Source organism: Myotis lucifugus, unplaced genomic scaffold, assembly GCF_000147115.1.
Source record: "Myotis lucifugus unplaced genomic scaffold, Myoluc2.0 scaffold_88, whole genome shotgun sequence".
NCBI lineage: Eukaryota > Metazoa > Chordata > Mammalia > Chiroptera > Vespertilionidae > Myotis > Myotis lucifugus.
In genome coordinates, this window is record NW_005871136.1 from 3,976,697 (window position 1) to 3,990,904 (window position 14,208).

Sequence of the window (14,208 nt, forward strand, 5' to 3'; positions counted from 1 at the left end):
CTGACAAGTCCTAACGAGGGAGGGCGCAGCCAGTAGCCTGCAGTGCTTAGGGGAGTATCCAGAGAGAGGTCCGTGTTAGCGGCCCTGGTGTCTCTGCTGACAGAAAATTAAGAGGGGGCACTTCAGCCATTCCCACGGTCCAGACAACTGCCATCACTTTGCACACACACCTTTCCCATTGCCTCCGCTTAGTTAAATCGGTTTACACCGGAGGCCTCGTGTCTCTTGGTGGTCCACGAGAAGTTAGAGAAAGCTTTCACTTCTAGAATGTCAGAGCTGGAAGAGTGGGGGCAAAATGTAATGATCACTTTCATCTGCATCCTTATGTAACGATTTATAAAAGTGGCTTCAAAGCACTTTTTTTCATTACCATATTTCTTCTGATAAGGAATGGCGAATTCTTTATTTTTTATTTTATTTATTTATTTTAAAATATATTTTTATTGATTTCAGAGAGGAAGGGAGGAGAGAGAGAGATAGAAACATCAATGTTGAGAGAGAATCATTGATTGGCTGCCTCCTGCACGCTCCCTACTGGGGATTGAGCCTACAACCCGGGCATGTGCCCTTGACTGGAATCGAACCCGGGACCCTTCAGTCTGCAGGCTGATGCTCTATCCACTGAGCCAAACCAGCTAGGGCTCTTTTTAAAATATATATTTTTTGATTGATTTCAGAGAGGAAGGGAGAGGGAAAGAGAGATAGAAACATCAATGATGAGAGAGAATCATTGGCTGCCTCCTACACACCCCACACTGGGGATCAAGCCCGCAACCCGGGCATGTGTCCTGACTGGGAATTGAATCGTGATCTCCTGGTTCATAGGTCAACACTCAACCACTGAGCCATGTTGGCCGGGCAGAAATGGTGAATTATAAATAACATGATCTCTGTACTCAGCGAAGGAGTGACATGTCTTTTTAGGTTCTGTGTAGGATCATAATATATATCGGCCAGATTGTGCCCATGGTCCAAACTAGTTCATAACCCCTAGACCTAGAGGGTAGGGTATTGTGAGAGATGAGGCTTAGGAGGGTGTCCTGATTTGGGGATCTCTGGATGTATGTGTTAAGGAGCCTGACCTTGGCCCCATGAATAAGGACACCCCATCTCGTATGCTTTTGAATGCAGAAGATGATGTGTTTAAGTCTGAGGCACCCTATGGGCATACTAAAGAGGCAGTTGAGAATGTAGGTCTAGAACCCAGAGTAGAAGGGCAGCTCTTAGGTTTGGAAGGGGGTGGTGTAGAGTAGAGACCAAAGGAACAAAGGGCTGAAGGCAGAACCTTCAGGAGCCTCAGCAGCTCAAAGAGACCAGGAAGGTCTGAGTCGAGAAAGTAGATGTCAGAGACGTGGAAGTCCAAGTGGAGGTCAGCAGGAGCAAACAGATCATCAGAGAGGAAGAGGGTGGAGGCAAGATTGCCTTTTTCTAATAGTTAAAGAATCTTGGCCTGGGAAGAAAATGGCTTGTGGCCTGCTGACAGCCTGGACGAGAATTTGGCTCCCCGTTCCACTGCTCTTCTGATATAATGGAAACTAAAGGCTGGGCAGGGCAGGTTGGGGACTTGAAGAGAATCAGATGGGCCTTTCACCAAGGGTGTCCTTATGGCCAGGATGCATTTTCCCTGGCCAGGTACAAGTCTGTGAAGTGGTCAAGTGGAAGAGGGGCTGAAGGCTGGGATGGCCTTCCCCACGGAAGGTCTGGTCAGACCGCATCTGAAAGAGCCTGTTTGCCAACTGCCCACCCCTGCCCCCGCCCACTCAGCACTGGGATGAAGAGAGGGGTGGGCGTGGGAGAGCAGTTTTAATTGGGGCTTTTGATCAGCTTACCCCAGGCTATCTAAGTCTGCTTCCTTCAGCGTGCTGGCTGGAGTTCTGTGAATCTCCTTAGAGATGGTTTGATATGCCTCCCCAGGAGATAGTACTGGCAGGGATCCCTCATTCCCCAGTACAGATAGATTAATCAACTCATCCAGTCAAGATGGCACTGTAAATTTATACTCCAAACACAGAGCAGTCATACATAAAAAGATAAAATTCTAAAAACATAGGCATGCACTCCCCCACCTCCCCACACACAAAATGAGAAACATCTCTGAGGAGAAATGGGACAGGAACACAAAGGAGAGAGCAGGGAGAAGCTGCAAGCAGGCAGAAGCCGCTGGAAATCTGGGGTAGCAGAGCTATAGGTGCTGCACATGGAGCGTGGAATCTGAGCTAGTTCCCTGCCTGAACCCAGGGTCTGGGAAAATAGGCTGAAAAAAAAGTTGCTTCCAACCCTTCCCTGGGGTTATGGCTTCTTATAAAGATGTTTACCTTGGGAGACGGAACTTCACAGCCTGGACCCAACTGAGCTGCTGCTACAAGATTTGATTCTAGATTGGGAGACCCAAAGACCTGGGGAAGCAAAGGTATGAACCCCTAGATGGGGAGAGAAAAATAAAATATAAGAGAAAAGATGAGCTTATACACTGACGTTCCAAAGAAAAATTTACCCAAGAAGAAATGAAAATAAGAGTAATCAGAAAAGTCTTTAATATAAGTTAGGTCTTGGACCCTCAAAGAGATATGGAATCCATTAGAGAAAGAGGAATTATGAAAGAAAAAGGAAACAAGAATACATGAACATAAAAATTTTAAATAAAAAATTCTAGCAGTGAAAAATATTGTCATCTGAATTTGAAAGAATAGCTAGAACAGAAAATACATGAATTGGAAGCAAATACTGAGGAATTGGTTTAGAATGCAGCATAGGCACAGAGGATAGATTGACAGGCTTCAACATGTGTCTACTAGGCATTCCAGATGTGTGGCAAGAACATGGAAAATATGCCTGGCCAGCGTCGTTCAGGGGCTGAGCGTAGGCCTATGAACCAGGTGGTCTTGGTTCGATTCTTGGTCAGGGCACATGCCTGGGTTGTGGGCTCGATCCCCAGTGGGGAGTCTGCAGAAGGCAGCCAGTCTATTGATGTTTCTATCTCTCCCTCTTCCTGCCTCTCTGAAATCAATTAAAAAAAATTTTTTTAAAGAACATGGAAAATAAATAATATTTGAAGAGATAATGGCTGAGAATTCCAGAATTGAACAAACAACATGAATGCCACACAGAATAGATACCTAGACATAACATAGTGAAACTGCAGATAAGAATAAAGAGAAAATAGCCCTGACCGGTTTGGCTCAGTGGATAGAGCGTTGGCCTGCGGACTCAAGGGTCCCAGGTTCGATTCCGGTCAAGGGCATGTACCTTGGTTGCGGGCACATCCCCAGTGGGGAGTGTGCAGGAGGCAGCTGATCGATGTTTCTCTCTCATGGATGTTTCTGACTCTCTATCTCTCTCCCTTCCTCTCTGTGAAAAAATCAATAAAATATATTTAAAAAAAAAAAGAATAAAGAGAAAATATTAAAAACTACGAGAGGAAAAAAAGAATTCAACCAGCTGACAGTTAGACTTGACACTAGATGCCCAAAGATGACAGAGGAGTATCATAGGGAAGCTAGAATTCTATACCCAGTTATCATTCAAGAATGAGGTAAATATACTTCTGGACATAAAGACAGCTTTGTCACCCACAAACCCTTGCTAAAAGAACTAAAGGTGTACGTCAGTAAGAAGAAAAGCAAATTGGAGAAGGAACAGGTTGCTTGCACCAACACAGCACAGAAACTGGTATTACATTGGAAAATTTAATTAACTATAGACAGTATATCAGGATGCTTTCTGCTACAAGTAATAGAATAACCCACAGTGACTTAAATGCTAAAAAATATTTAATCAGCTTATGATGAGAAGTGTGGCGGTAGGAAGCTCCGGGGCTGGGGCAGTGGTCCAGGATTGACATGAAGGACCCCGAATCATTTCCATCGTTCTGCTCTGCTGTCCTCAGGGTGTAAGATGTCCCTCTCTCCTCATGGCTGTGGGATGGCTGCTGCAGCTCCAGGCATCATATCATCACCCTATTGCACTCCAAGCAGGGAGATGCTAGAAGAAAGGAAACTGTCGCCCTAGCCAGTTTGGCTGAGTGGATAGAGCATCGGCCTGTGGACTGAAGGGTCCTGGGTTTGATTCTGGTCAAGGGCACGTATCTTGGTTGCAGACTGCTCCCGAGCCCAGGCCCTGGTTGGGACGCATGCAGGAGGCAACCAATCAATGTGTTTCTCTCACATTGATGTTTCTCTCTGTCTTTCCCTCTCTCTCCCACTCTCCCTAAAAATCAATGGAAAAATATCCTCAGGTGAGGATTAAAACAAAAAAAATTCTATATAATAAAAGCCTAATATGCTAAGTGTCCAGTCGTCTATTCAACCAATCAAAGCATAATATGTTAATGATATGCTAAGGCAACTCAACCGCTCGCTATGACATGCACCGACCACCAGGGGACAGATGCTCAAACTGGTAGGTTAGCTTGCTGCTGGGGTCTGGCCAATCGAGACTGAGCCAGATGGGCCAGACATGCCCTGGAGCCCTGCTGCGGTCCCTCCCCGACTGGACAACCTCCCGCATCCCTCCCCAGCTCAATCGTGCACTGGTGGGGTCCCTCAGCCTGGCCTGCACCCTCTCACAATCCGGGACCCCCCTCAGGCAATGTTAGAGAGCCGGTTTTGGCCCAATCCCGCAGGCCAGGGGATTCGTGCACTGGGCCTCTAGTAAAATAATAAAATAAAATAAAATATTTGTTTAAAAAAGAAGGAAGCTATCTTTTTTAAAAAGATGGAAGCTGCCTCCTTTACTGGAAGAAGAATCTTTCTAAGAAGGCCCCAGCAGACATCTCTGTATGTCTCATGCCTGAGCTGGTCCATCCTTAGAGCAATTCCTGGTAAAAGGGAACAGGCTTACTGTGGTTGGCTTCGATGAGGCTTGCCTCATCTCCTAGGACGGGTTTCTTCACTGTCTGAACAAAATCAGGATTCTGTTGGCAGGAAAGAAGGGGGAGTGGCTGCTGGTTGGCAACCAACAGCGTCTGCCACAAATGGCAAAGCACAAACAAAAATCTAGCGTCTGATTTGTTTTTTAATTTATAAAAAATGAAAACTAGCCCTAGCTGGTTTGGCTCAGTGGATAGAGCGTCGGCCTGCGGACTGAAGGGCCCTGGGTTCGATTCCGGTCAGGGGCACATGGCCAGGTTTCCAGCTTGATCTCCAGTAGGAGGTGTGCAGGAGGCAGCCGATCAATGATTCTCTCTCATCATTGATGTTTCTGTCTCTCTCTCCCTCTCCCTTCCTCTCTGAAATCAATAAAAAAAAATACATACTTTAAAAATGAAAACTAAAATTGTTGACCACATTACCAAAGAAGAATAAGGTACAGTAAAGTAGGGAATTTCATTGTTAAATCACACCAAGTTTCTGCCTTGTTGAAGAGACTAATGCTGCTGAAAACTGTAGTCTTCATTTAAAAAATGTATATATGCTGACAATTTAACACATTGCGGGCGGATCATGAGCATTCTCGTGTTTTCATATTACACAGTGTTTTACAGCACGCCTTAAAATTAAATACCCATTGCATTTCGAAGTTACTTATTACATGTTCTTATAAGCTAATATCTTTTTAAAGTTTGATACTTTGTAAAGCATTTTTTTGTACTTGTTCAGTAGGAACTTATCTGGCCACTGGGTAAAACTAGCAATAAAACGATTGGTGCACAATGTGTTGAGATAACCACTAAAAGAATAGGAACATAATTTCCAAGTCAGGAGGGGGCAAAAAGTGTTTGGAGTGGGGAGGGTGTTGGATTGCCAAGAAAATCAAAACTAAAGTAAAATTAGTGGAGAGAAAATACCAAGTAAGATAGTAACATAAGTCCAAGTACGTAATACTAGTAAGTGTAATGGATGACATGCATGTGTTAAAAAGAAAACCTCTCAGATTGGATAAAAACCAAGTAAGGAGTGGTCTGGAGCCTAGAGACTAGTCAGCGGGACAGAGAGACTTAATAAGAGCCGCCCTGACCTTATCACGGTGGTTCTGTTCTTTAAATGACTTTCTCTTCCTTTGCCCCACTTCCCCCTCCCCAAACATTTCTGTGGGGTCTTATCTGCCTAGCTCTTAAGATAACATTGTTTTTCTGAACTTTACTTCCTGACCTAGTGTAGTTATGTATAACACTAGAGGCCCAGCGCGTGAAATCACGTGGCCCTGCCCACGCGCACGCCCTGCCACCCACCCACCACCCCACTGTGCCCACCCACTGGCCGCCAGCCTGTGGGCCACGGGGGAGGGACCGAGAGGTGCGCCATGCACTTCCTAGTGACTGGTCGTTTGGTCATTCTGGCGTTCCGGTGTTACGGCCACTGGCCTTTTATAATATAGATATTCCTGGACTTTTCCCCCAAAAGACACAGACAGACTACACTCTGGGACTCCTTGAGGGGGCAAGTGTGGAACAGAGCAGGGACCCCCACATCTCAACTCTCCCCCTGGGCCACTCCCACTAATGCCTTAGCGCCCAGCATTCCTCCCCTTACAGCCTGTTTCTTAGGGTACACCATTGATTCTTTGCAATAAAGACTTATTTCTCTAGGACTTAATTGAAAGTTAGCTAGAGTGACAAGGTTTGAAAAACGTTGTTAGCGCTTGCTTTCTGGTTTCCTGGCTGCTATTTCTGGGCAGCATCAGAAGTACTGGAGCTGAGATCTCAGATTGGATTTCAAATGAAGGCGAGGTGTCCGGCAGGAAGGCAGAGGCTCAAGAGGCAGTCTGCCTGGCCAGTGTGGCTCAATGGTTGAGCGTCAACCTATGAACCAGGAGATCACGGTTCGATTCCCAGTCAGGGCACATGCCCTGGGTCTCGGGCTCGATCCCCAGTGGGGGGTGTGCAGGAGGCAGCCGGTCAATGATTCTCTCTCACCATTGATGTTTTTCTCTCTCTCTCTCTCTCTCTCTCTCTCTCTCTCTCTCTCTCTCTCTCTCTCTGAAATCAATTAAAAAAATAAAAAGAGGCAGACGCTGCCCAAAGACCTTAATTGGGAAACAGAGAGGTTGACCATGAGGGTCTGCCAGAGGCCGGTGCCAGGATGTTGTCGTGCAGTGACTTCCTTTAGCCAAGCTTGTGGAGGCGAAGCAACCCGTTCTCAGCCCCTTGAAGGACAGGCCTCATGGGTTTGAGATGCGTGTAAGGGAGGGCTGTCCGGTTCCTTCCTCAAGGAATGACCGGCACTGCCCCTCCCCCAGGGCACCTTCTGCTCTCTGCCATCGCCACACCCAGGATGGCAGAGAGTTGCCAGGCTGGTAGGGATCTGGGGCACAGGGAACCCTTCCATGCTTATACCCCAGTTAGTGGGAAAAGCCACTCTGAAAGGCAGTAGATGCTTGTGGGAGGAGCACTGGCCTTGGAGCTGTCAGGCCTGGAGTGGCATCAAAGCGACATCACTTACTGCCTGGCTGACCTCGTTCAGCTTGACCTCGTTCAGCCAGTCCGGACTTCCGTGAATACCAAACGGAGAATACCAAACGGAGGCTGTGCCCCCAAGGGCTCAGAAACTCATAAAGCAGCGTGCTACGTGAGTAATAATCTGTGCTTTGATGCCTTTCCTTGTGGCTGTGTGTCAGCGGGTGGAAAGAGGGTGGCTTTATCAGCATCTTAGGCTGGGTTTTTTCCTTCTCCCACCCCTTTCAGATTTAAGCAGCCTCCTTTCCGCCATCCTCTGCATCTTATTTTGACATTTCTTTTCTCTGCCTGCCAAGAAGATTGTGTTCGGCTGCACTGGTCTGAGGCTGTGGTATCCTGTGCTTCATCAGGTTAGTTTGATGGTTTGTCTCCTGGGAACTGACCGGAGACTGGCTCTAACGCCACCCTAGCCTCCCCTTTTGGGGGCAGCCTTTGCGGCTCAGTCCCGTACACTTGCCTCTTCTCTCCTTTACCCGAGAGCTGGCTAGGGCCCCCGTCAGCTTCCATTGGCTCCTCGTATCTGCTCAGGCGTGCACCTCCTGAGTGGCAGAAGGCTGTCGGAGGAGGGAGATCAGCTATTCTTCAAAGCCTTCGCTGCCCCTGACCTTTTGGATACTGGTCGCCAGTTCTGGTGCTCTGTCTGGCGTTTCAGGCTTGCCCGGCCATTCAGGGAGCGTTTATGGTTAAGTGGTCTCCCCAGATTTGCGTAATGTGTGACCAAAAACCTTTTGGAAGACCACAGCATTGCCTTGCCACCCGCTAAATTTTCCTCATTACTCCCCGTCCCTCCTAGAGGGCTCTTCCACAGCGGCTCTCTGAAGGTCTCTGACCCCAGCAATAAAAAGACCTTCTCGTTGTCTGCCACCCAGGGCATCACTCCCTGGGACTGTGCTCCGTGCTCTGCTTTGCTTCCTGTTTCGCAGGGAGGAGACCCTGTCCATGTAGGCACTCGCTCCCATCCCTTCTTGTTCCTCAAGGACTTTGCTTCTCAATTCACCTTTTTCCTGCAGAGTGAACTTTTCCTTCTACTAAGCCACTCCCAGTAGGATCCAGACATTCTGTAATATCTCCCAACTTAATACCCTTTCCACTTTATCCCATTCCCTTTTCTTTGGTAACATCTTTATTAAAATACTAGAGGCCCGGTGCACGAATTTGTGCACTGGTGGGGTCCCTCGGCCTGTCCTGCGCCCTCTCGCAATCTGGGACCCCTCGGGATGTCAGAGAGCTGGTTTCATCCCGATCCAGTAAGGAGGGAGCCCGATCCTGTGCATGGAGTGTCTGTCCCCTGTTGGTCAGTGCGCGTCATAGCGACCAGTCAACTGGTCATTCAGTCGCTTAGGCTTTTATATATATATACTAGAGACCTGATGCACAAAATTTTGCAAGGGGCTCGGCCCTTGCAGCCCAGGCTTCGTCAGGAAGGACATCCAGCTGTCCAGTCTAATTAGCATATTATGCTTTTATTATTATAGATAATTTACATACCATACAGTATGTGAATTACACTGTACACATTTCAGATGTACAGTTCAGTGGTTTTTAGTCTGTTCACATGGTTATGCAACCATCACCACAAACAATTTTAGAATATTTCATCACCCTAGAAGGGAACTCCCTATGTATTAGCAATCACACCCCATCTCCCCAACCCCCAGCCCTAGGCAACCACTAATCTGCTTTAGAGATTTGCCTCTTCAGCACATTCCACATAAATGGGATCATATCATGTGCAGCCTTCTGTGACTGGCTGCTTTTACTCAGCACACTGTTTCCAAGGTTGCTTCATGGCGTAGTTAGTGTGTGTCAATCCGTCATTCCTTTTTTTGGCTGAGTAAGATTCCATTGTATGGGTGGACAACATTTTGTTAGTTCGTCAGTTGATGGAGCTTTGAGTTGTTTCCACCTTGGAGCTAACAGGAATAATGCGGCTTATAATCATTTGTGTACAAATTTGTGTGTGGACATGTGTTTTTCTTTTCTCTTGCTGAGTCATGGTAATAATAGTTCCATGTTTAACCTTTTGAGGAACTGCCAGACTCTTTGCCAAAGTGGCTGCATCATTTTATAATCCCACCAGCAATGTATGGGCGTTCTTCACTAACTCTTGTTAATATAATATCTTTCATTATAGCCATCCTAGTGGTTGGGAAGTGATATCTGACTGTGGTCTTGATTTGTATTCCCCTGATAGCCAATGATGTTGAGCCTCTTTTCGTCTGCTTGTTGGCCATTCCTTACCTGTCCAGTTTCACCCCATCTTTCTCTGGGTCAGCCATTGTGAAGGTCACCGCTGACTTCCATCCAGCCACAGAATGGTCGGTTCTCAGTCACGTCTTACCTTTTAAGAAAAATTTGACACAGTGAATTCTCCTTCATTGTTTCTTTTTTAAAAAATATTTTTTAAATTGATTTTTAGAGAGTAAGGGAGAGGGATAAAGAGACAGAAACACCGATGAGAGAGAAACAGCATCCACCGGCTGCCTCCTGCACACCCCCCACTGGGTATCGGGCCACAACTCAGGCATGTGCCCTGACCGGGTGTCAAACCAGTGACCTCTTGGTTCATGGGTTGACCCTTAACCACTGAGACACACCAGCTGGACTCTCCTTCATTCTTGAAACACTTTCTTCTCTTGGCTTCCCAGATACAGGGCTGGTTTCTGCCCCTTGCTTAAGGGGCCATTTCTTTCCTATCTCTCTTCTGGCCTCCACTTCTAGACATTGGAGTGCCTCAGGGCTCTCTCCTGGGCCACCTTCTCTGATCTGTGTCAGACCCTCCCTAGATAATTTCTTCTGGTCCTGTCGTTTTTAAAAATAAACTGTACTTTCAAACGGATCCCTTCGGCTCTGGCCTCATCCATGAGCTTCAGATCTGTGTGTCCAATTTCCTCTTGCCATTTCCATGTGGACGCCTAAAGGTCATCTCACATTTAATCAGCCGCAAACAGAGCTTTTGCTTTTTTCCCACCCAAACCCATTCCTTTCCTGTCTTTTCTTTAAGATATTTTTATTGATTTCAGAGAGGAAGGGAGAGGGAGGGAGAGATAGAAACACCAATGATGAGAGAGAATTATTGATCGGCTGCCTGCTGCACACCCCCACTGGGATGGAGGCCGAAACCTGGGCATATGCCCTGACCGAGAATCAAATCTGTGACCTCTAAGGTGCATGGGACGATATTCAACCACTGAACACCAGCCAGGGCTCCTGTCTTTTCTGTATGAATGAATGCCACCCCTACCACCAGGTTGCTCAGGTCACAGTCCTCTGTGTCACTCTGATTTGGGCCTTTCTCTCCCATCCCCCATCCCCTTCCAGCCCATCAGTTAAACTCTTCAGAACACAGCCAGCCGCTGCTCACCACCAGCACTGTTTGGGGTATTACAGGAGCGCCTCTCTGGTCTCCATGCTAGGCTCCCACAGCAGCCAGAGTGACTTTTTAGTAAAAAATATGTTTTAACCTTAAAAACATTAGATTTTATTATGAAATACATTACACATTCAACATCTTACATATCACATCTATACTCCTTTAAGAACAAAAATCAAAATCACTCTGTACTCTATTCCTGCCCCATACTTCAGAAGCCTCTGTCGGCCCCTCCTTGATCGTATCTGCCTTCCTTCCCCTCCAGAGGGAATTTCCTGAATTTGGCTCTGTTGTCTTGATTGTATCTGTTTGTTTTATCATCTATGTATAGAGGCCTAAACAATTTCTTACTTGTCTTTGGGTACTTTTGAACTTTTCATGAACTCATACTTCAGGCATTCATCCATGACTTATTCTTTTTGCTCAACATAATAGTTTTTTTTTGCTCATATTCATTCCTGTTGATGTCTAAAACTGGTGTTCATTCGTTTTTACTATATGACGTGAATGTGCCACAATTTATCCATTCTATGCTGACGGCCATTTCGCTTGCAGTTTTCAGCGGTTACCCAGTGCTGTCAGGAGCATCCTTTTATGTCTCTTCGTGCACATGTTCCTATGTACCTGGCAGTAGTAGAAATACCTGAGTTTGCCATATACCACGAGAATACCCAAAATTAAAAAGATAGAAAAGATCGCGGCGTGGAACAACAAATGGAACTCTCATACAGTACTAGTGGGAATGTACAATGCTACAACCACTTTAGAAAACTATATGGTTATTTCTAGTAAAGTTAAGCACACACCTATCCTAAGATCTAGCAGCTCCACTCCCAGGCATTTACCCAAGGGCCATGAGGGGGGGTGTCCACAAAAGGCCTTGCACAAGACGCTCATGGCCGTTAGATTCCTAATGACCCAAAACGGGAAGCAGTTTAAATGTCCAGACATGGAGGAGGATAAACTGCTGATGCACACAGGCTGCTGCATGAATCTCTAAAACATTGCACCGGGCAAAACAAGCCAGACGCCAGGGTACATACATACTGTGTGTTAGTATGGGGTTCACGAGCAAGTCAATCCAATCTGTGGTGACAACTCAGAGAACTGTGAGCGGTGGGTCTTGCCTGGAAGGGAGCACAGGGAACTTTCTGGTCTGATGGCAGTGCTCTGTATTTTACACAGATGCACACATACATGGCAATTCACCAAGCTTTACATGGAAAGAGCTCTGCATTTTATTATATATGAATTAAGCCTTACTGGAAAAAAAAAATTGTTCCAAGTGAGGTAAGACTTGGGGGTTGGGGTGTCCTATCCCACCCCCTCCCACTGGCCCCTTAAGTGTCTACTGGAAGAATAAAGAAGCGTCATGAGCCGGGAGGCCCAGAAGGCTAGCCTGCTTCCTTTTGTGGGCAACAGAGGTGGGGACTGATGCCAAAGTGTGTGCGTGCGCCCCCCCACCCCAACTTTTTTATATCGGGGTATATGTATGGGCTTAGTGTGAATGGTCAGAGCAGCTGTGAAGGGGAGAAGTCAGAAGTAGTCAGTGGGCTCCTGGAGGGACTGGGGTTCCCAGGAGAAAACGAGACAAGTGAAAGCACTTAGTGAGGGTCAGCAGCGGATGACTTCTGGGGTTTTTAATGCATGCCTGGGGACCTCTGATCTTTTTTAGTCCCAATTAGCAACAACCCGCGCTTCCATTTGCACTCAATGCAAGTCGAGTAGCTCAAGCTCCCGGGAGCAGTCTGACCAGTGGGGTTCCCAAAGCTGGGCTTTCGCCAGCCACTCTATTTCTGTGCTCTTTCCTAACATGTTGTTGAAACTAGGGCTTTTCCTCTCCCCACCAAGGCGGTCAGGTGCCTCTTCATTGAGTTAGAATCCCCAGGAGTTCTGACGCCCCTGATGGGGGATGTTTCCTTTAGAGCCTCCTGTGCCTTCAGTGGCCACCATAGGCTGCCCACCAGAAACCAGGTCTCCCCAGGAAGGCCCCTCGCTCCCATCCCTTGCTCAGTCTGCACCGTCACCGCCTCCCAGGGCCCCCTTGCCTCACAGCTGACACTCAGGTCACGGGACGCTGAGAGCGGGACTCTGTCAAACCAAGTTCTCCTCCTTAGATGTTGGGCATGGAAATGGGCACAGGGGGGACTAGAAGAGACCGTTCAGCCAAATGTCATGCCTGGAGTCGGGCCTGCCAGACGGCAGCAGAGTTGGAGGGAGCACACCAGAGCCAGTGTTGCTGGGGCCCCAGAGGGGGGAGAGCCAGGAGCCCTGGGTGAGGCGTTGGGGGGAAGCTTCACTCTTGACCCTGGGAAGCCAGCTTCTGTGTCTCCTTGTCTGTCAACCCTGACCCCTGGCCAGTCACAGGCTTTGGACCGGATAGACCTGGACTCAAATCTTGCCTCCATTCTTGAGGTCGTGTGTCATGCAAGTTCCTTCGTTTCTGTGAGCCTTGCCTTCCCCCCATGCCCACTGCCGCCCCCCTGCTGGATAATGCCGTCCTTATTGGAATGTGCCGGTTCCTTTCCCTGATGGCTTTGACCCCAGAAATTTGAACTGCCACGAAGGGGCAGTTGAGGTTCTTAGACACAGAGGCGGGGAGGCCTTCTCTGCAGCCAGGGGACCCGGAAGGGCTGGCTGCAGCTGGGGCTCTCAGTGAGCGGTGGTGAGGCCCAGGGCTCAGGTCAGAACCGGGCGACCAGATTAGGCAGGAGCTGGCGGGGAGAGGCAGGGAGCCAGGATTAAGTAATCCTTGTGGTGTTGGGACCAGGGCCCGGAGGCCGCACTCTCAGCATTGCCTTGACCCTGCCCCAGCTCCTTTGCAGATGGCATGGATTCAGGCCAAACCCCTGGCAAGTGGCCTCTTCTGCCTGCTCTTGCCAGCCAGGGCAGCACAGGGCTCAGGCTGTCAGTGCCCCCAGGACCTTGGCATTCATTTCATCCATAACATACAGATGAAGGCAATGCCCAGAGGGCTGGGTGGTGGTGGTGCTGAGCCTTGGCACCCTGTGTTCAGACACAGTCATGTCCTGTCCCTGACACCAGGGCTGGAAGGATTGTTAATTCCTGAGCTAATCCAGGAATGCCTCATCTATAATCCACACTGAGAGAGAAGAGGGCAAGTTTCAGGGCCCGGGCCCAGCCTCCTGTGTTACTTAGAGGGGCTTCTCACAGGCACCAGGACGGGAGTCATATCCTCAGTCCCCTGGGATCTTCTCTGGGATAGTGTTCAATTAAGTTTTACCTGAAATTAACCTCACATACCTGAACTAGGAACATTTAAAAAACATATTCTGTTAAGAGTTTGTTATAAAGTTGTTCCACAGGCCACAAGGTAATAAAAGGACTAGGCGCAGCCTTGCGGGAAGCAGGAGGGGAGCCGAGGAGGGCCAGGATGAATCTTGGGCCTCGGTGAGCGCATGCCTGGGGTTAGGGAGGGGGC